Genomic DNA, 21,656 nt, shown 5'->3' on the forward strand with positions numbered 1-21,656 from the left:
AAAAGATGCGTAATATACGGACATATGTATTGTAGCATAGTTTTTATAAACTTTCGATGAATTAAATCAAATCCCATTGCGTTTGACTTTACAGATAGCTGTCTATCTAACCTTGCGACGTCGAATTGTTCCACGCAAGAAAACTCAAAAGTGGAGACAGATGTAAAATTATTTACTATAATTTGTTCCGTTACAGCTTCAACTGGATGAATTTCGGGCACTTTAACAAATTTTTCATTCAATGCTTCATGATCCTCAACATCAACCGAATCCATTTTTTTCGTTCCGATTCCTATATCACGGATGGTCTCCCATTTTTTTTCGAATCAGTGCCTGAACGTAATTCACGAATCCAACTCCCTTAAACAACATTTATTTCTATTTTAAGTGTGAAATTAATTTGCGTGTAATCTTATTTGTATGATTTGTTACATTTTTGTTTATTTCTACAATATTTGTTTCTATTCAAGTAATGTTCATATTACAGAATTGCTCGCCATATTTGGATACATTGTAATCGGCTAGATTTGGTTGCCTGATACAATAAGTGGCTATTTTAGTATATCTACGAATAAGTGATTACATATTAGGTGATTATATGCTTTAAAAGCACTACTAATTTCATGGCCAAAGGTATGCCTGGGGAGAAGTACTTTCCTCCTAGGACATGCGTATGTAAATGTAATCCGGAGCGATGCCACACCCAAAAAAAATTGTTACTCATAATAGCAAAAATGTTTGCTTAAACAGCAGTTTTTGTTTGCTGAAAAAGGGGCAGCAGTAGCATGTAGTTGTTTCAGCAAACATTCGTTAGTTGAAACAGCAAACATTTTTTACAGCTAAAATAGCAAACAAATGCTGTTGAATTAGCAAACGTGATTGCCAAAAGTTTGTGACAAACATCGCTGCTAAAGTAGCAAACTGTGTTAGTTGAAATAGCTAACATTTTTACTGCTATAACAACTACAAATGTTTGTTGTCCCAGCAACACAATTTGTCGTTTTTTTTTACGATATGTTGAAATGAAACCCGTAAATCATTTAATACTTTAACTTCTACATTTATTAAATGTGTAAAATAAATTGAATTCCATCAAAGTATTGGAAGTTGAGTCGGATTGTTGTCTAGGATTTATTTTCGTTTGTTTTTCTTCTTTGGCCTTATGCACGCGGATAAAACATAACAATGTTAAGACAATCTGTAATGAAAATTAAACAAAAAAAAAAAACAATTAGTAATTACACTAGTTTACACTAAAATTTACATTTGATGAGAGTTTGCTTTTTAGTTTACAACATTTTATTTTGTAAACTATTTTTATTTATTTTTGCGAAACGACATTTTTTGCGAAACGAAAACGCCCTTAGTTATAGTGGCGGCCCGTTATTTCAGGTTCCCTTTGACTATTTAGTCCATTATGATACAGCAGTGTTGAACTTCTTTCTTGTCACTGAGTGCCACCCGATTCTATGCAGGAAGCTCAAAGACAAGGAATCTCCTTTTTATAGCCCAGCCTGAACATCATTTCCCATTGCGATAAAAATTTTAGAGTAGCTTTGAAACACTCAGAAAGGTCACCACATTACAGAGGGAGTAATCCACCAATCCACCGTTGCAAAACTTTATGGTGTTTGGTCGAAACTAGGATTGAATCCATAACCGTTTGTCTGCACAGCGGGTATGAACAATTGTACGACGGTCCCATATATCAATGTATAATAGTTATTTTCCAATCTAAAAATTATTAAAACAAATTATTAAAAACAAAAGTACTTTAAAAAGAATACAATATTATACAATACAATACTTACCAAATATAATAAAAACAAGTATATACGGCCGTATGTTCGGCCAGGCCGAATCTTATGTACCCTCCACCATGGATTGCGTAGAAACTTCTACGAAAGACTGTCATCCATAAATTTCAACTCACATGGTTGTTAAATATCATATGCTACCACCACGTACCAAATTTCAAACAGATCGGATGAATTTTGCTTCTCCAAAAGGCACCGGAAGTCAAATCTGGGGATCGGTTTATATGGGAGCTATATATTATTATGGACTGATAGGAACCAATTCCTGCATGGTTGTTGGATACCTTATACTAACATCACGTACCAAATTTCAACCGAATGGGAAGAATTTTGCTTTTCCAAGGTGCTCCGGAGGTCAAATTTGGGGATCGGTATAATTATGGACCGATATCGATATATAATTATATAATAAAAATATATAATTATGGACCGATATCGACCAATTTTTGCATGGGTGTTTGAGGCCATATATTAACATCACGTACCAAATTTCAAATGAATCAGATGAATTTTGATCTAAGAGGCTCCGGAGGTCAAATCTGGTGATCCGTTTATATGGGGGCTATATAGAATTATCGACCGATATGGACCAATTTTTGCATGGTTGTCAGAGACCATATACTAACACCATGTACCAAATTTCAGCCGGATCGGATGAAATTTGCTTCTCTTTGAAGCTCCGCAAGCCAAATCTGGGGATCGGTTTATATAGGGTTATATATAATTATGGATGGATGTGGACCAATTTTTGCATGGTTGTTAGAGACCAAATACCAACATCATGTACCAAATTTCAGCCGAATCGGATGAAATTTGTTTCTCTGTGAGGCTCCGCAAGCCAAATCTGGGGATCGGTTTATATGGGGGCTATATATAATTGTGAACCGATGTGGACAAATTTTTGCATGGATGTTAGAGACCATATACCAACACCATGTTCCAAATTTCAACCGGATCGGATGAAATTTGCTTCTCGTAGAGGCTCCGCAAGCCAAATCTGGGGATCGGTTTATATGGGGGCTATATATAATTATGGACCGATGTGACCAATTTTAGCATGGTTGTTACCAACATCATGTACCAAATTTCAGCCGGATCGGATGAAATTTGTTTCTCTTTGAGGCTCCGCAAGCCAAATCTGGGGATCGGTTTATATGGGGGCTATATATAATTGTGAACCGATGTGGATCAATTTTTGCATGGATGTTAGAGACCATATACCAACATCATGTACCAAATTTCAGCAGGATCGGATGAAATTTGTTTCTCTTTGAGGCTCCGCAAGCCAAATCTGGGGATCGGTTTATATGGGGGCTATATATAATTATGGACCGATGTGGACCAATTTTTGCATGATTGTTAGAGACCATATACCAACACCATGTACCAAATTTCAGCAGGATCGGAAGAAATTGCTTCTCTTTGAAGCTCCGCAAGCCAAATATGGGGATCGGTTTATATAGGGTTATATATAATTATGGACTGATGTGGACCAATTTGTGCATGGTTGTTAGAACACCATGTACCAAATTTCAGCAGGATCGCATGAAATTTGCTTCTCTTTGATGTTCCGCAAGCCAAATCTGGGGATCGGTTTATATGGGGGCTATATATAATTATGGACCGATGTAGACCAATTTTTGCGTGGTTGTTAGAGACCATATACCAACTCCATGTACCAAATTTCAACCGGATCGGATGAGTTTTCTCCTCCAAGAGGCTCCGCAAGCCAAATCTCAGGGTCCGTTTATATGGGGGCTATACGTAAAAGTGGACCGGGTTTTTACCGAAAATATACTCCAAAAATTAAAAATATTTTAAAAATATTTCTTATCAAAAATAGCAGAATTTAATTAATTTTTAATTTGTTAGTAAATAATATAGTGTGAAACCCCAAAATTAGTGTGAGAACAAAATTGGGAGATATAATTTTTTTTGGCGTCCTTTGTAAATTGACCTTTTTGGGTAGAAAACCCCCAAAAATTTTAGAAATTGTCAAAATTTTAATTTGCTCAAATTTATTTTTTTGTGGTTTAACTTCAAAAACCATTATCAATACCTACACAAAATATTTAACTTGGCTAAAATTTAACTTGGCTACACCATCCACGTAATTTAACCCCGTTTTCGAGCAAAAAAAAATTAAAATTCAAATCTTTTAGTTCTAGTCAATTATAGCAAAATTTTAGTTTTGCATTCAAAGCTCGATATCATAGACTATTAAAAACAGAAATTGGAATAAAAATCAAAACACATTTTTCGAAGCACTGTGCGTCGTGTTCAATATGTCTCTTTGAGTCATAGAAAAAAGGAGCTTGACAAAAAGGAAAAGTTAAGAGGGACAAAATTGAACTTTTTTTTTTTTTTGGAAATTTGTACTAATTTGAGGTCGCTGAATCCAAATCTACCTTTGTTTTTTTTTTCTATCAGCTCGACTTTTTGAGATATACCGTTATGTTCAAAACTAAGGCACTTTCGCTACATATATTGGAATAACTTGAAAACGGTTCACCATATTAAATTAAAAAAAAATCCGAAACTCCCAAACACTATTCTTTTTAAGCCGTGCTTACCATATTTTTCAATTTTCCAAGTAGTTTTAGAGATATCGTTCAAGTTTTGAAAACACAATTAACATTTTTAAGAAAATTTTGTTTTGTTATTGTTGGTTTTTTTCCTTCAATCATTGTTGTTGTTTTTTGATTTCAGCTTAAAACCATACATTGACTAAACAACAAGTGTAGCTTAACCAACAGCGGAAAATAATGTTTGTCAAATTTATTTGGGCAAAGCCCTATAGACTGCAAGATGTTTGGATGGACGCACGTTTCGGAATTAACAGGTTGGCTTGTCAGCCCCGGTCTGACACATAGATGGCGTCGCTAGTATTAAATGCATATTATTTTTATGTAGTAGCAACCTTCAAATGATTCGTGTCAAAATTTCACGTCTGTAAGTCAATTAGTTTGTGAGATAGAGCGTCTTTTGTGAAGCAACTTTTGTTATTGTGAAAAAATGGATAAAAGGAATTTCGTGTTTTGATAAAATACTGTTTTCTGAAGGGAAAAAATACGGTGGAAGTAAAAACTTGGCTTGATAATGAGTTTCCGGAATCTGCCCCATGGACATCAACAATAATTGATTGGTATGCAAAATTCAAGCGTGGTGAAATGAGCACGGAGGATGGTGAACGCAGTGGACGCCCGAAAGAGGTGGTTACCGACGAAAACATCGAAAAAAATCCACAAAATGATTTTGAATGACCGTAAAATGAAGTTGATCGATATAGCAGAGGCCTTAAATATATCAAAGGAACGTGTTGGTCATATCATTCATCAATATTTGGATATGCGAAAGCTGTTGTTCCACCAAGACAACGCACCGTGCCACAAGTCATTGACAACGATGGCAAAAATTCATGTATTGGGCTTCGAATTGCTTCCCCACCCACCATATTCTCCAGATCTGGTCCCCAGCGACTTTTTCTTGTTCTAAGACCTCAAAAGGATGCTCGCAGGGAAAAAAAAATTGGCTGCAATGAAGAGGTGATCGCCGAAACTGAGGCCTATTTTGAGGTAAAACCAAAGGAGTACTACCAAAATGGTATCAAAAAATTGGAAGGTCGTTGAATAATAAAAACGAATTTTGACAAAACAATATGTTTTTCTTTGTTAGACCGGGGACTTATCAGCCAACCTGTTAACACATTCCTCATCAGCATCCTCTACTTGCAGCAAAACTATCAACCAATTATCAGAATAAATTCAGGCAGTTGACTAAACCCTTCCGAAAAAAGGTTTAAACGATAGCCGGCTTATGCCGAAATAAATTCGTACAAACATATCTCTTTTCCTTTGCCACCTTCAAATCATCGATTTGAGTGCAGTTGGCTGGGTTTATTTTGAGCGTGCTTCCTCTTTTTTTTCATTCGTTTTGTTATTGTTGTTTTTTTTTTTCTTTAATCATTGTTGTTTTTTGATTTCAGCTTAAAACCATGCATTGACTAAACTACAAGTGTAGCTAAACCAACAGAGGAAAAGAATGTTTGTCAAATTTATTTGGGAAAAGCCCTATAGACTGCAAGATGGTTGGATGGACACACGTTTCGGAATTACCACATTCCTCAAAAGCATCCTCTACTTGCAGCAAAAATTATCAATCAATTATCAGAATAAATTCAGAGAGTTCACTAAACCCAAAAGTGAGTCACACTTGAACCTTCCGAAAAAAGGTTTAAACGATAGCCGGCTTATGCCGAAATAAATTCGTACAAATCCCAAATTCATCGTTTCGGAAAAGAATGGAAGTAAGTTTTTTTTCATAGAGAAACAATAAAATTTATAGGCGTTGAGTTTGCTACCGCAACCATAAAAAAATATTTTATATTAACTTTGTCATTCTGTTTGTAACACATCGAAATATTGTTCTAAGACGCCATAAAGTATATATATTCTGAGTCGATCTAAACATGTCCGTCCGTCAGTTGAAATCACGCAAACTTCCGAACGAAACAAGCTATCGACTTGAAACTCTGCATAAGTAGTTGTTTTGATGTATGGTAGGTCGGATGGTATTGCAAATTGGCTATGTTGGACCACTTTTACGGATAGCCGCCATATAAACCGACCCCCCATATTTGGCTTGCGGGGCCTCTTAGAGAAGCAAATTTCATCCGATCCGGTTGAAATTTGGTACGTGGTGTTAAAATATGGTTTCTAACAACCATGAAAAAATTGGTCCATATCGGTCCATAATTATATAATCCCCATTTAAACCTATCCCCAGATTTGACCTCCGGAGCCTCTTGGGGAAGCAAAATTCATCCGATTCGGTCTCTAACAGCCATACAAAACTTGGTCCATATCGGTCCATAATTAACAGGTTGTCTGATAAGTCCCCGGTCTGACACATAGATGGCGTCGCTAGTATTAAATGCATTCTATTTTTATATAGTACCAACCTTCAAATGATTCGTGTCACAATTTGACGTCTGAAGTCAATTACTTTGTGAGATAGAGCGTCTTTTGTGAAGCAACATTTGTTATTGTGAAAAAAATGGAAAAAAAGAAATTTCGTGTTTTGATAATACTGTTTTCTGAAGGGAAAAAATACGGTGGAAGCAAAAACTTGGCTTGATAATGAGTTTCCGGACTCTGCCCCAGGGAAATCAACAATAATTGATTGGTATGCAAAATTCAAGCGTGGTGAAATGAGCACGGAGAACGGTGAACGCAGTGGACACCCGAAAGAGGTGGTTACCGACGAAAACATCAAAAAAATCCACAAAATGATTTTGAATAACCGTAAAATGAAGTTGATCGATATAGCAGAGGCCTTAAAGATATCAAAGGGACGTGCTGGTCATATCATTCATCAATATTTGGTTATGCGGAAGCTCTGTGCAAAATGGGTGCCGCGCGAGCTCACATTTGACCAAAAACAACAACGTGTTGATGATTCTGAGCGGTGTTTGCAGCTGTTAACTCGTAATACACCCAAGTTTTTCCGTCGATATGGATGAAACATGGCTCCGTCACAATGGATGAAACATGGCTCCGTCACTACACTCCTGAGTCCAATCGACAGTCGGCTGAGTGGACAGCGACCGGTGCACCGTCTCCGAAGCGTGGAAAGACTCAAAAGTCCGCTGGCAAATTAATGGCCTCTGTTTTTTGGGATGCGCATGGAATAATTTTTATCGATTATCTTGAGAAGGGAAAAACCATCAACAGTGACTATTATATGGCGTTATTGGAGCGTTTGAAGGTCGAAATCGCGGCAAAACGGCGCCATATGAAGAATAAAAAAGTGTTGTTCCACCCAGGTTAGGTTAGGTTAGGTTACGTGGCAGCCCGATGTATCAGGCTCACTTAGACTATTCAGTCCATTGTGATACCACATTGGTGAACTTCTCTCTTATCACTGAGTGCTGCCCGATTCCATGTTAAGCTCAATGACAAGGGACCTCCTTTTTATAGCCGAGGCCGAACGGCGTTCCATATTGCAGTGAAACCACTTAGAGAAGCTTTGAAACCCTCAGAAATGTCACCAGCATTACTGAGGTGGGATAATCCACCGCTGAAAAACTTTTTGGTGTTCGGTCGTAGCAGGAATCGAACCCACGACCTTGTGTATGCAAGGCGGGCATGCTAACCATTGCACCACGGTGGCAAGACAACGCACCGTGCCACAAGTCATTGAGAACGATGGCAAAAATGCATGAATTGGACTTCGAATTGCTTCCCCACCCACCGTATTCTCCAGATCTAGCCCCAGCGACTTTTTCTTGTTCTCAGACCTCTAAAGGATGCTCGTAGAGAAAAAATTTGGCTGCAAAGAAGAGGTGATCACCGAAACTGTGGCCTATTTTGAAGCAAAACCGAAGAAGTACTACCAAAATGGTATCAAAAAATAGGAAGGTCGTTATAATCGTTGTATCGCTCTTGAAGGGAACTATGTTGAATAATAAAAACGAATTTTGACAAAAAAAATGTGTTTTTCTTTGTTAGACCAGGGACTTATCGGCCAACCTGTTACATAGCCCATATATAAATCGATCCTCTGATTTTAACTCCGTGGTCTCTTGGAAGACCAAATTCATCTAAAGCGGTTGAAATTTGGTACGTGATGTTAGTATATGGTTTCTAACGACCATGCAAAAATTGGTCCATATCGGTCCATAATTATATAGCCCCCATATAAATATAATTATATAATTTTATATAGCACAGATTTGACCTCCGGAGCATTTTGGAAGAGCAAAATTCATCCGATCCGGTTGATATTTGGTACGTGGTGTTAGTATATGGTTTCTAACAACCATGCAAAAATTTGTCCATATCGGTCAATAATTATATAGCCCCCATATAAACCGATCCCCAGATTTGACCTTCGGAGCATTTTGGAGGAGAAAAATTCATCCGATGCTGTTGAAATTATATGGTCTCCAACAACCATACAAAAATTGGTCCATATCGGTCCAACCGATCCCCAGATTTGACCTCCGGAGCCTCTTGGGGGAGCAAAATTCATCCAATCCGGTTGAAATTTGGTACGTGGTGTTAGTATATGGTCTCTAACAACCATACAAAAATTGGTCCATATCGGTCCATAATTATATATAGCCCCCATATAAATCGATCCCCAGATTTTAACTCCGGAGTCTTTTGGAAGAGCAAAATTCATTTGATGCTGCGGAAATTTGGTACATTACGCTAGAATATTGTAATGGCCGTCTTATTTAGTTATAGATATTGAAATAACGATTTTTCAAGAATTAGATACGAGTTTTATACAATTCACCTTTATCAAAACAAAAACATATCTTTTTGTTTTTTTTTAATTTAAATTTCGCTCAAATTTGGTCTGCACTGTATCATCATTCCTTCTTAATTTTTGTAATGTTGACTTTAGTCAAATATACGATATAGCGTTTTATGCATACGCCTGGTATTTTTCTCATGCAATCATATCATTTACGCTCTCTCGCAAGTTTGGCAGATTTGCAAAAATTGTATTCTTTACTTTGTCCTCATTCAAAACTTCGTTAGTGACTTTCATTCCAGTTTATGAATTAAAACGCATATACGACACGTGTAAAATAAATCGGCCTTTTTCTGAATAAAATTTTTTAAAAGTGCTGATTGTTTGTTCTTTCCAAATAAAAAAAATAGCTACATGAAATCGTTCGAATTAGTGATTTTACTTGTGAGTGGGAATGCCTATTTCTTCGCGAAAATTTATTCGATGGTGGCAATGACACGAAAATGGGAAATTTTTGGCTTTAGTCATTTCATGTGAATTTAACAAGCAACTGCAGACGACTTTCGATCTTTCTATTTGTTTCTGGCAATCACATAGTAAAGACCTGGAAAGTGTAAAAAAATCGTATTTTTTCTGGGCATCCGCGTGTTTGAAAGTGAATTAAAATTTCTTACAACTTCAACTTCCAATTTGAGGTAAGGTGGTGCAAAAGATTTCTTTGTGTAGGAATTTATTCCTTTTTTTCTCAATAGGAATAATTTGCAGGATCGTAATAAATCGCTCCTTAAAAGCTAGCAAAATTGGGCTTCTGATTTACCCACAGGGTATGCCCAGCTCCATTGGCAGAAACTTTCTTCAAATATATTTTTCTTCAGATTCACAAAATCTTTCCCATCATAAAGTTTCCCATCCCAAAGTAAAGTTCTGATCCTTCATTCCACTATATCAAAATCACCGAATCTTACCAGAAGTAGTCTTGGTCGATCTCACTATTCGACCAGTTACGCAAAGTGCGACCCTGGCTTAGGAAATTTTTAGTAGATACGGTAAGAAAGGCTAATACTTTTTGAAAACGTTTGTGTCTCATAATTGCAATATATACACAGATTTTCCCATGGGACTTGGTCACCGTGTGATATTTTCAATTTGGTGTGATCCAAAAGGAAAAAATCAATAAAACCTTCCATGTTGTTGAACTAAACAATTCCATGTGTTACATTAATAGCTGACTAATCAGTGATTCAAGAATGGCCTAAGTCGACCATAAAGCCACATATAACGTCACCCAATTCCACATGAAAATTTGATGATACGCCAAAATGTACACCACGTGCTGACGTTACAAACAGCCATAGAGAAGGATGTCATCATAAAAGCGGCTTGAAATATTTTAATTTTTGTTGAAGTTTCATCTTAAAATTTTTGCCATCATCGTATTATAAATAAGACCGTAAGCAGTCACTGAGAAGGATATTGTTGAATTTTCATCACTGATAATGTTACTATGATTAATTTATTTATTAGAAATTAGAGTAAAACTAAAATAGCAAGTTACAGTGAGTACCCCTAATCCATGCAAGAACTCAATGAAATGATTTTTACTACAGCTTTAGCAAAAACACCAACCATCATCATCGAATAAGAAGGAGGCCTTCTACTAATCGGTGCGGTGGGTAAGTCTTGTGCTCACATTTTTTGTTGTTTTTTTTTCGATTTGGTTCTTGCATTGATAAATGTGGATGACATGTGGATCGTAAATATCAGTGAGAAACCCAAAAAGAGAGTGGTAATTGTTGCTATGATCCAATGTAATGAATAAAACTTTGTTTTTTTTTTATTGGAATTTACTCTCCATCTTGTTTATTTATTTTTCGCATTTTATATTTTGTGCGGTTTCTCATAGTGATATTTTTACAATCTTCATAAATCCATATGTTTTGATATTCTGTTTATGATATGATTTTGTTTTGATATTCTTGTTTTTATTATAAACCGTAAATGATACTTTCTTTGAAAGATACTTTCACTTTTAACCCGTTGTGGATAGTTTATGTATTTGCCAGATGATAAGTGAAACGAACTCTTTATATCACATAAAGTGAATATTATTATATTAAAATTATATCTAATATGATAGGATTAAGTTTAATAAATGAATTTTTGGATATGGACATGTAATTGAGTTTTAAAAGTCTTTTGCTGAACTAAACCAAGGAAGTGGGATTTTAAATTAGGCATTCTAAGATAGGAAAATGCCGGTTAGAATTACGGTAGGTGTGGGTAAAGAGGCAGCTCTTCTAAAACATCAAAAGAAGAGACATTTTGAGTCAAGATTGGTACTATATACATCTAATTATCGTAGCAATGAATTTTTGTTTTGAGGGTATTTTTAAATTATGTTGTTTTTCATTACCTTGTCCATAGTAACGCTCAGCTTCATAAATAAATCGGGGAGTCTATAATAATATTTTTTTTTGTAATGGGAAATGGATTATTTGGAGCAGGACCCGAATCCCCCAACCGACTGATTGCTAGTCTTTCAAAGGCTCTCACTGTCCTAACTCTAAATAATTTTTGTGATGTTTTTTTATTGAACCAGCTCCTTATCCCAGCCGGGACATTACAATACAAAATTTGGCGCCCAGCGTGGGGCCAAGAAGATTGCCCTAGTCTTTGTGGAACTTTATTTCCTTTAGAGGAATAATAGTCAAGTTTTAATTGGAATTTTAGATATTTGAGGTCCTAATAATCGAATAATCTGACCTTTGAAACTTTGATTATCTTTTCTTCTGAACGTAACTGAGTTCTCATGGGAATTGACAGTCATGATTTTCGGACTTAGGTACCAGCTCCTATTGCTCCTTTTGGATTTCATTTCTTTGGCTCGGTCCAAAACAATGACCGGGAATAATAGAAGAGGTATATGTGACTATAAAAATATCTAAGCAGGTTTGTCCGTTTCAAGATATAAGGCTGCCATAAATTCGTCTCCATAGCCATGTTTTTAATTTGCGGTATCAATCTTTTCTGTGTTGCCCACTTCGGCGGAGAAGTTCATCAAAGGGCCCTTTATATATGAATAATTTATTTAAATAAAGAAACAAATATAAGACAAACTATATTTTTGACTGTAAAAAAGTAACATTTAAAATTCGGTTTTGCGTTTATACATTGTCGGAAATGTCGCTTGAAAGGACACCACCACCTCCTTCACAACCTGTTGTTTCTTTAGAACCAATAACTGTTGCCCCATCAGGATGTCAGATTTGTAATTTGTTGATGCAGGAGGGAGAAGACTGTTTAATTATAAACGAGTGCTCTCATCCCTTCCATCGAAAATGTATTGAGGCTTATTTGGCGAGTTCGTCGGACTGCCCAGTTTGCCATCGGACTTGTCAACTTAATGAATTGAGGAAATTAACTATAGTTCCAGTGACTGTTGCTCCTTGTAAGCCACGTGCTCCGTGGCGCAAAACACGTCAAAACCCCGATATTTCGGTAGATTTTTTGAATTTATTTACACCAACTAAGACCACAACTAATGTTGACCAGGAGCAAACTTCTGAAACTCAGGATCAGTCGGCGAGTGAAAGGAATCAAAACGTTAAATCCGTTAATATCGATTATGGCAAAATTAACAAAATGATCGAATTTAATCTTATCAGAATTTTGCGAAATATTAATTTGAATGCGCAAAATGTCAATTCTAATATTAGTAGAAACGTTCCGGTTGATGGGTTACCAAATTCGAATAGGGATCATTTTGAGGACAATAATCGGCGATCCTTGACTTCTAATAGGACTCCTCTAAACACATTATCTCGGTTGTCTTGTGGTTCTAATTTAGGTGGTATACCTTCAGACTGCCATCATTCAGAACTGGAATTTAAAAATCGACGGTTCGTCAACAGGACTGAATGTGGATGAATTCTTATACCGTGTGAGATCTCTCACTAGAGACAGTTTTAATGATGATTTTAATGTCATATGTAAGAATTTGAATATTCTCCTTATTGGTAAAGCTCTAGAATGGTTCTGGCGATACCATAAGAAAGTACAGACGGTAGAATGGGACCACCTTTGCGAGGCCATTCGTAGTCAATATAAAGAGTTTAAGTCAACCTTTGACATTAAAGAAGAAATTCGATGCCGAAAACAGAAGGCAAATGAACATACGATGCATTTTTCGACTCGATTTCGTCTATTATGGATAGATTGCCTGAACCGATTTCTGAAGAGGAATTAGTTGAAATTCTACTAAGGAATCTACGCCCGGATATCAGGCAAGATTTGCTTTACATTCGCATAACATATCTCTCTCATCTTCGCGGACTTGTTCAAAGGCGGGAGATTTTTTTAAATGATGAGCATGTTCGCAAATCGTTGCCTTTTCGGTCCAGTAATGTTCCGATGCCAAGTCGTAATATTTCAGAATTAGAAGTTTTGGATTCTGAGGAGGTATGTACTGACAATACTCCAGATAGTTTTGTGGATGCCATATACAAGGGCGAATTCACATCTGCCTGTTGGTATTGCGGTGAAGTAGGTCACCTCTGGCAAGATTGTCTTAGTGAAAGGACGATTTTTTGCTATGGGTGCGGGTTAAAGAACACATATAAACCCAATTGTCCAATATGTGGCTCTAGGGAAATTTCTGGACCAAAAAACTTTGTGACGTCAGGTCCAAAAAAGGACCTGAATTGACGAACTCTTTGCAAACCACAGACTCTTACGAGGGATTTCTATTGCCGAATAAGATCACTCAAGACCAGGATTTGAACACTGATTATACGCCTGTGACTATTTTACAACGTAATGAGCCCTTATCTATAAATGCTTATAACGACTGTTCCAATATTATAACCCCTAAGTTACCCTATCACCAGCGCTGGTTGAATTATCATCGCAGGCGTGATGAGATATTTAATGTATCCACTATTTCAGTGGCAAGAAAAGTTAAACGTTCAACAGCTCGCTTACGACGATATTTTAAAATAAGGAAAGTTTGCAGTAAATTTCGAATTTCTTCTATAGTTTCGAATCCTAGCGATATGAGGTACTATGCAAATGTTTCTTTCTTACAATTTAATGAATATGGTTTCCTAGATACGGATGCGAATATTTGCTGCATTGGTAGTGACTTGGCACGTCAGGATTTTTCCAGATTTGATGGCTTCACCAAATGCAAAGCTACGGCCAAAACTGCTAATGGACAAATCCAACAAATACATGGATGGTTAGACACTGACATTGCTTTTAAAAACCGCACAATACCAATTCGTATTAATGTAATTCCATCAATATCTCAAAGACTGATCCTGGGGATAAACTTTTGGAAACTTTTTGACTTGTTACCCCAATTTTTTGAATCAATTGGTGTATTAGGCTCCATTGACATACCTGTCCCAGCAAAAAAAGCGTCGCCAAAAAAGTAATGAAAATTTTCTTTTTGGATCCGGATGTGGTGCAAAATTGACGCAGAAGCGATGAATTTAACATGGGCTTGTCATAGGACGGAAGTCATCCATTTCAACAGCCGTTGCACTGAATTTGCATCACTTCTTTAGGTGTGATCCGAATTCAATGTTTTTGATGTAAACTAAAAAATTCTGTGATATTTTGTCAAATAAATAATTTTTATTACTTTTTATAATTTTTAATAGATTCTAACGCTTGTCGGAAACGTTTGACCTTAAATATTTTCAAAAATTCACAATATTTTCAGATTGGATTTAGCATTTTTTTCGACAAAATTTAAATGATTTGTACCATTTTATGAATTCTTACTCAGTTTTTAACGTATTTGAAACAAAAAAAGTTAAAATTACCCATTAAAAGTATGAAAAACCCAAGTTATAAAAAAATTAATTAAAAGAACTTCCTGGGTAGTTAAAATAAAGAATATCATTGGGAGTGCATCTTCTGGAAGTGTTTTTAAAGTTGTGCCTTTGGAAGAACTTCCAAATTTTTTTGCTGGGGTGATTCCAGGAATTGACCAATTATCGAATATAAGTAGCCTTGAAGGCTGTGACAATGACTTATACCCACTATCGTCGCAGCAGCGTATGCAATTGGATGCGATAATTAATCTTTTTCCCGGTTTCGAGAAACAGGGTTTGGGCAGGACTGAGCTCATAAAGCACAGTATAGACGTAGGAATTTCAACACCTATCAAACAAAGTTTCTACCCAGTGTCACCTGCGGTAGAAGATTTGATGTACAAGGAGGTTGACAGAATGTTAAGTTTGGGGTGATTGAACGTTCTACATCTGCTTGGAGCTCGCCTATGCGCCTTGTCGTGAAACCGAATAAAGTTCGACTTTGCCTCGATGCACGGAAACTTAACTCGGTTACACGAAAAGACGCATTACACGAAAAGACGCAAAGCCCAACATTGAGGAATTTTCACTAGGCTGTCTAAGGCTAATATAATATCCAAATTGGATTTAAAAGACGCCTTTTGGCAAATTGACCTAGATGAAAAGTCAAAAGAACTAACTGCTTTCACCATACCTGGCCGACCATTGTATCAATTTGTGGTTATGCCATTTGGGCTCTGCAATGCACCCCAAACAATGTGTCGGCCTATGGATGAACTTATTCCACCCGACCTTAGACATTGTGTCTTCGGTTATCTTGACGACATGATGACTTTCATACCCATCTCGAAGTTTTGACCAGAATAGTCTCTCAGTTCCGAAAGGCTAATTTGACTCTAAATGTTTTTAAAAGCCACTTTTGTATGACCAGAGTCAAGTATTTAGGATACATAATTGGAAATGGTGGTATCACAACAGATCCTGAGAAAATTACTGCGATTACCCACTCCTAAAACCTTGAAACAAGTAAGGGGATTTCTTGGATTGGCCGGTTGGTATCGTCGTTTTATACGAAAGTTTTCAGGTGAAGTTGCTCCCATTTCTGATGTATTGTCGACCAAAAGGAAATTCATTTGGACGAGTGATGCTGCTCGCGCTTTCGAGAAAATTAAAGCTCTTTTGACATCTGCACCCATTTTAACTAACCCTGACATTTCCAAAAAATTCTATTTACAATGTGACGCGTGGGATTGGAGCGGTATTGGTCCAACTGGACGAAAACGGGGAGGAAAAACCCATAGCTTTTATGAGTAAAAAACTCAACTCCGCGCAACGAACTACAGCGTCACGGAACGTGAGTGCCTGGCGGCAGTAGAATCAATAAAGCGTTTTCGTTGTTACCTGGAACTCCAGGAGTTTGAAGTGATAACAGACCATTCTAGCCTTCTGTGGCTGATGAGACAGCCGGATCTCAGTGGCAGATTGGCTAGATGGGTTCTGAAACTTCAATCCTATACTTTTTCTATAAGCCATAGGGTCGTGATAATGTGGTGCCCGATGCATTATCCAGGGCCCCATTAGACGAGATATCGGCGCTCGAGTTTACCGAACCTGAGGTGACTTAAATTCACCACATTTTGATGACGAAGACTATGAGGCTTTGAGAAACCAAATTAGGAGCGACCCAAATAGATTTCCCGACATCAAGATAATTGATACAGGGGACGAAGAACAGGAATCAAGCTCCTGGAAATTATGGATACCACTTAAACTTCGGTCTAACGTGATATCCAGAGCCCACAATTCACCTGTAGCTGCCTATGGTGGCATGGTTAAGACCATTGAACTCCTAAGACGGAATTTTTACTGGCCTCGTTAGAGACGTGAGAGATTATATACGTGAGTGTGAGATTTGCAAAACCACAAAAGCCCCGAATGTGGTTTTGAAACCACCAATGGCTAGGCCAGCAATCTCCTTCCGTCCATTTCAACGCCTATATATTGACATATTAGGTCCATATCCACGAAGTAAGACTGGTCATATTGGACTGCTTATAGTTTTGGACCATCTTACAAAATTTCACTGGCTTTGCCCGCTGAAGAAATTTACTTCGGGAGCAATTCAAAATTTTTTGTTGAATGAAATATTTCATACCTATGGGGTCCCAGAGACAATAGTTAGTGACAATGGGAGCCAGATTCGGGCCAACGAGATCAATGCGTTTTTTACCTCTTATAGCATTCGGCATATGTTACTGCATTTTACTACCCCCAATCTAATGTGTCAGAGAGGGTTAACCGCTCCCTGATCGCTGGCATATTTGAAAAGTGACCATTGACAGTGGGATGAAAAACTTTCTTTCATCAGTTGTGCATTGAGGAATTCATTCCATCAGTCTATACAAACATCTCCATATCATGCCGTTTTTGGGTTTAATATGGTAACGCATGCCGGTTCATATGACCTGATGAGAAAGTTTTCGATGTTGGATGAGCCCAGTATGAAAATGACAAGGGATGACCACCTACAGTTGATACGAAAAAAATTGGTGAAGTACATTGGGGAAGCATACGAAAGAAATAAGGGACAATATGGTCTTCGGACCAGACATAAGATCTTTGAAATTGGCCAAGAAGTTTTGCGTCGAAATTTCGTCCAGAGCAATTTTGAACGAGGTTTCAACGCAAAATTGGCTCTACCTTCATAAAATCAAGGGTTCGAGAAAAGTTTGGAAGCCATTATTATATTTTAGAAGATATGGAAGGTAAGCTTGTTTGTACATTTCATGCTAAAGACATTAGGACTTGACGGCTTTTCCTCCTAATTCTTTCTCAAAACTTGATTCGAATTATGCGGTTTGTAATTGCCGTCTTATTTAGTTATGGATTTTCAAATAACGATTTTTCAAGAATTAGATACGAGTTTTATACAATGCACCTTTATCAAAACAAAAACATATCTTTTTGTTTTAATGATTGAAATTTCGCTCAATTTTGGTCTGCACTGTATGATCATTCCTTCTTAATTTTTGTAATGTTGACTTTAGTTAAATATACGATATAGCATTTTATGCATACGCATGGTATTTTTCTCATGCAATCATATCATTTACGCTCTCTCGCAAGTATGGCAGATTTGCAAAAATTGTATTCTTTACTTTGTCCTCATTCAAAACTTCGTTAGTGACTCTCATTCCAGTTTATGAATTAAAACGCATATACGACACGTGTAAAATAAATCGGCCTTTTCTGAATAACATTTTTTAAAAAAGTGCTGATTTTTTCTTCTTTCCAAATAAAAAAAAAAATAGCTATTTGAAATCGTTCGAATTAGTGATTTTACTTGTGAGTGGGAATGCCTATTTCTTCTTGTGAGTGGGAATGCCTATTTCTTTATTCGATGGTGGGCAATGACACGAAAATGGGAAATTTTTGGTTTTAGTCATTTCATGTGAATTGCAATAATTTAACAAGCAACTGCAGACGACTTTCGATCTTCCTATTTGTTTCTGGCAATCACATAGTAAAGACCTGGAAAGTGTAAAAAATCGTATTTTTTCTGGGCATCCGCGTGTTTAAAAGTGAATTAAAATTTCTTATAACTTCAACTTCCAATTTGAGGTAAGGTGGTGCAAAAGATTTCTTTGTGTAGGAATCTATTCCTTTTTTCTCAATAGGAATGATTTGCAGGATCGTAATAAATCGCTCCTAAAAAGCTAGCAAAATTGGGCTTCTGGCTTACCCACAGGGTATGACCAGCTCCATTGGCAGAAAGTTTCCTCAAATATATTTGTCTCCAGACCAGATTCACAAAATCTTTCCCATCATACAAAGTAAAGTTCTGATCCTTCTTTCCACTATATCAAAATCACCGAATCTTACCAGAAGTAGTCCAGTTACGCAAAGTGCGACCCTGGCTTAGAAATTTCCATACTATATAGGAAATTTTTAGTAGATACGGTAAGAAAGGCTCATAAATATATACACAGATTTTCCCATGGGACTTGGTCACCGTGTGATATTTTCAATTTGGTGTGATCCAAAAGGAAAAAATCAATAAAACCTTCTATGTTGTTGAACTAAACAATTCCATGTGTTACATTAATAGCTGACTAATCAGTGATTCAAGAATGGCCTAAGTCGACCATAAAGCAACATATAACGTCACCCAATTCCAAATGAAAATTTGATGATACGCTAAAATTTACACCACATGCTGACGTTACAAACAGCCATAGGGAAGGATGTCATCATAAAAGGCTTGAAATATTTTAATTTTTGATGAAGTTTCATCTTAAAATTTTTGCCATCATCGTATTATAAATAAGACCGTAAGCAGTCACTGAGAAGGATATTGTTGAATTTTCATCACTGATAATGTTACTACGATTAATTTATTTATAAGAAATTAGAGTAAAACTAAAATATCAAGTTGCAGTGAGTACCCCTAATCCATGCAAGAACTCAATGAAATGATTTTTACTACATCTTTAGCAAAAACAACAACAACCATCATCGAGTAAGCAGGAGGCCTTCTACTAATCGGTGCGGTGGGGTAAGTCTTGTGCTCACATTTTTTGTTGTTTTTATACCCTCCATCATAGGATGGGGGTATATTAACTTTGTCATTCCGTTTGTAACACATCGAAATATTGCTCTAGGACCCCATAAAGTATATATATTCTGGGTCGTGGTGAAATTCTGAGTCGATCTAAGCATGTCCGTCCGTCCGTCCGTCCGTCTGTTGAAATCACGCTAACTTCCGAACGAAACAAGCTATCGACTTGAAACTTGGCACAAATAGTTGTTATCGATGTAGGTCGGATGGTATTGAAAATGGGCCATATCGGTCCACTTTTACGTATAGCCCCCAAATAAAGGGACCCTCAGATTTGGCTTGTGGAGCCTCTAACAGAAGCATATTTCATCCGATCCGGCTGAAATTTGGTATATGGTGTTGGTATATGGTCTCTAACAACCATGCAAAAATTGGTCCACATCGGTCTATAATTATATATAGCCCCCATATAAACCGATCCCCAGATTTGGCTTGCGGAGCCTAAAAGAGAAGCAAATTTCATTCGATCCGGCTGAAATTTGGTACATGGTGTTAGTATATGGTCTCTAACAACCATGCAAAAATTGGTTCACATCGGTCCATAATTATATATAGCCCCCATATAAACCTATCCCCAGATTTGGCTTGCGGAGCCTCAAAGAGAAGAAAATTTCATCCGATCCGGCTGAAATTTGGTACATGGTGTTGGTATATGGTCTCTAACAATCCTGCAAAAATTGGTCCACATCGGTCCATAATTATATATAGCCCCCATATAAACCGATCCCCAGATTTGGCTTGCGGAGCCTCAAAGAGAAGCAAATTTCATCCGATCCGGCTGAAATTTCGGTCTAATATACTTTGCATCATTTTAATTTGCTACTTTAATTTTGAAATTTATTTTTCATCAAGTATGCTTTTTGAATATTTTAATTTGAGTTTTCTTCTACATTTAAATATTGAGTATGACAATAATTTTTCATTCTAAGTTTAATTAGTTTATCGACCTTTTTTCCTTAATTATTAGCTTTTGTTTTTTAATGGGCTTTCAAGGTCACTTTAAAATGCGAATAAAGCAAGAATTGAATTATTCCATTATTTCCATCCAACGTTTCGCTGGGATTATTTCCAGCCTCATCAGGGATGATTTATTTATAGGATCAGGGAACAACATATGGAATTACATTAGAGCTTAGCCTATATTCTGTTATTTTCCATAAAAGTTTAACTTACATTCAATTTTCGTCAATTACTTATGCAAAAAATATATACGTCTATTAATACGACACTATTACAGCACGACATAGAACACATATTTACTAATTGCAAGAATAATTAACTTAATCTAATATCGCAGTCAAACTTGTGTTGTTATCACAGATGGTAAATGACAACTAAAATAATACAACGCTGTAGTTGGCGTTAGCATTGTCTTTGTCTTCTTTTCTGTTTATTGCACTTGTTGTTATACCCTCCATCATAGGATGGGGGTATATTAACTTTGTCATTCCGTTTGTAACACATCGAAATATTGCTCTAGGACCCCATAAAGTATATATATTCTGGGTCGTGGTGAAATTCTGAGTCGATCTAAGCATGTCCGTCCGTCCGTCTGTTGAAATCACGCTAACTTCCGAACGAAACAAGCTATCGACTTGAAACTTGGCACAAGTAGTTGTTATCGATGTAGGTCGGATGGTATTGAAAATGGGCCATATCGGTCCACTTTTACGTATAGCCCCCATATAAAGGGACCCTCAGATTTGGCTTGTGGAGCCTCTAACAGAAGCATCTTTCATCCGATCCGGCTGAAATTTGGTATATGGTGTTGGTATATGGTCTCTAACAACCATGCAAAAATTGGTCCACATCGGTCTATAATTATATATAGCCCCCATATAAACCGATCCCCAGATTTTTCTTGCGGAGCCTAAAAGAGAAGCAAATTTCATTCGATCCGGCTGAAATTTGGTACATGGTGTTGGTATATGGTCTCTAACAACCATGCAAAAATTGGTTCACATCGGTCCATAATTATATATAGCCCTTATATAAACCGATCCCCAGATTTGGCTTGCGGAGCCTCAAAGAGAAGAAAATTTCATCCGATCCGGCTGAAATTTGGTACATGGTGTTGGTATATGGTCTCTAACAATCCTGCAAAAATTGGTCAACATCGGTCCATAATTATATATAGCC

General features: G+C 36.9%; 1 protein-coding gene across 3 annotated transcripts in view; it reads left to right on the forward strand.

The window, feature by feature from the left end:
- Window positions 1-21,656, forward strand: part of Ror (Tyrosine-protein kinase transmembrane receptor Ror) — a 64,081-nt gene that overhangs the window by 25,198 nt on the left and 17,227 nt on the right. The window contains exon 1 of one of the 3 annotated variants that reach the window (XM_075295651.1): window positions 5,877-6,123. The exons of the other annotated variants lie outside the window; for them this stretch is intronic. The gene's annotated coding sequence lies outside the window, so the exon portion shown is untranslated. Of the gene's footprint in view, window positions 1-5,876; window positions 6,124-21,656 lie in introns of those variants that run through there. 3 annotated transcript variants of the gene reach the window in all.

The sequence above is a fragment of the Haematobia irritans genome, chromosome 2 (genome assembly GCF_050003625.1).
Source record: "Haematobia irritans isolate KBUSLIRL chromosome 2, ASM5000362v1, whole genome shotgun sequence".
In the NCBI taxonomy this organism is placed as follows: domain Eukaryota; kingdom Metazoa; phylum Arthropoda; class Insecta; order Diptera; family Muscidae; genus Haematobia; species Haematobia irritans.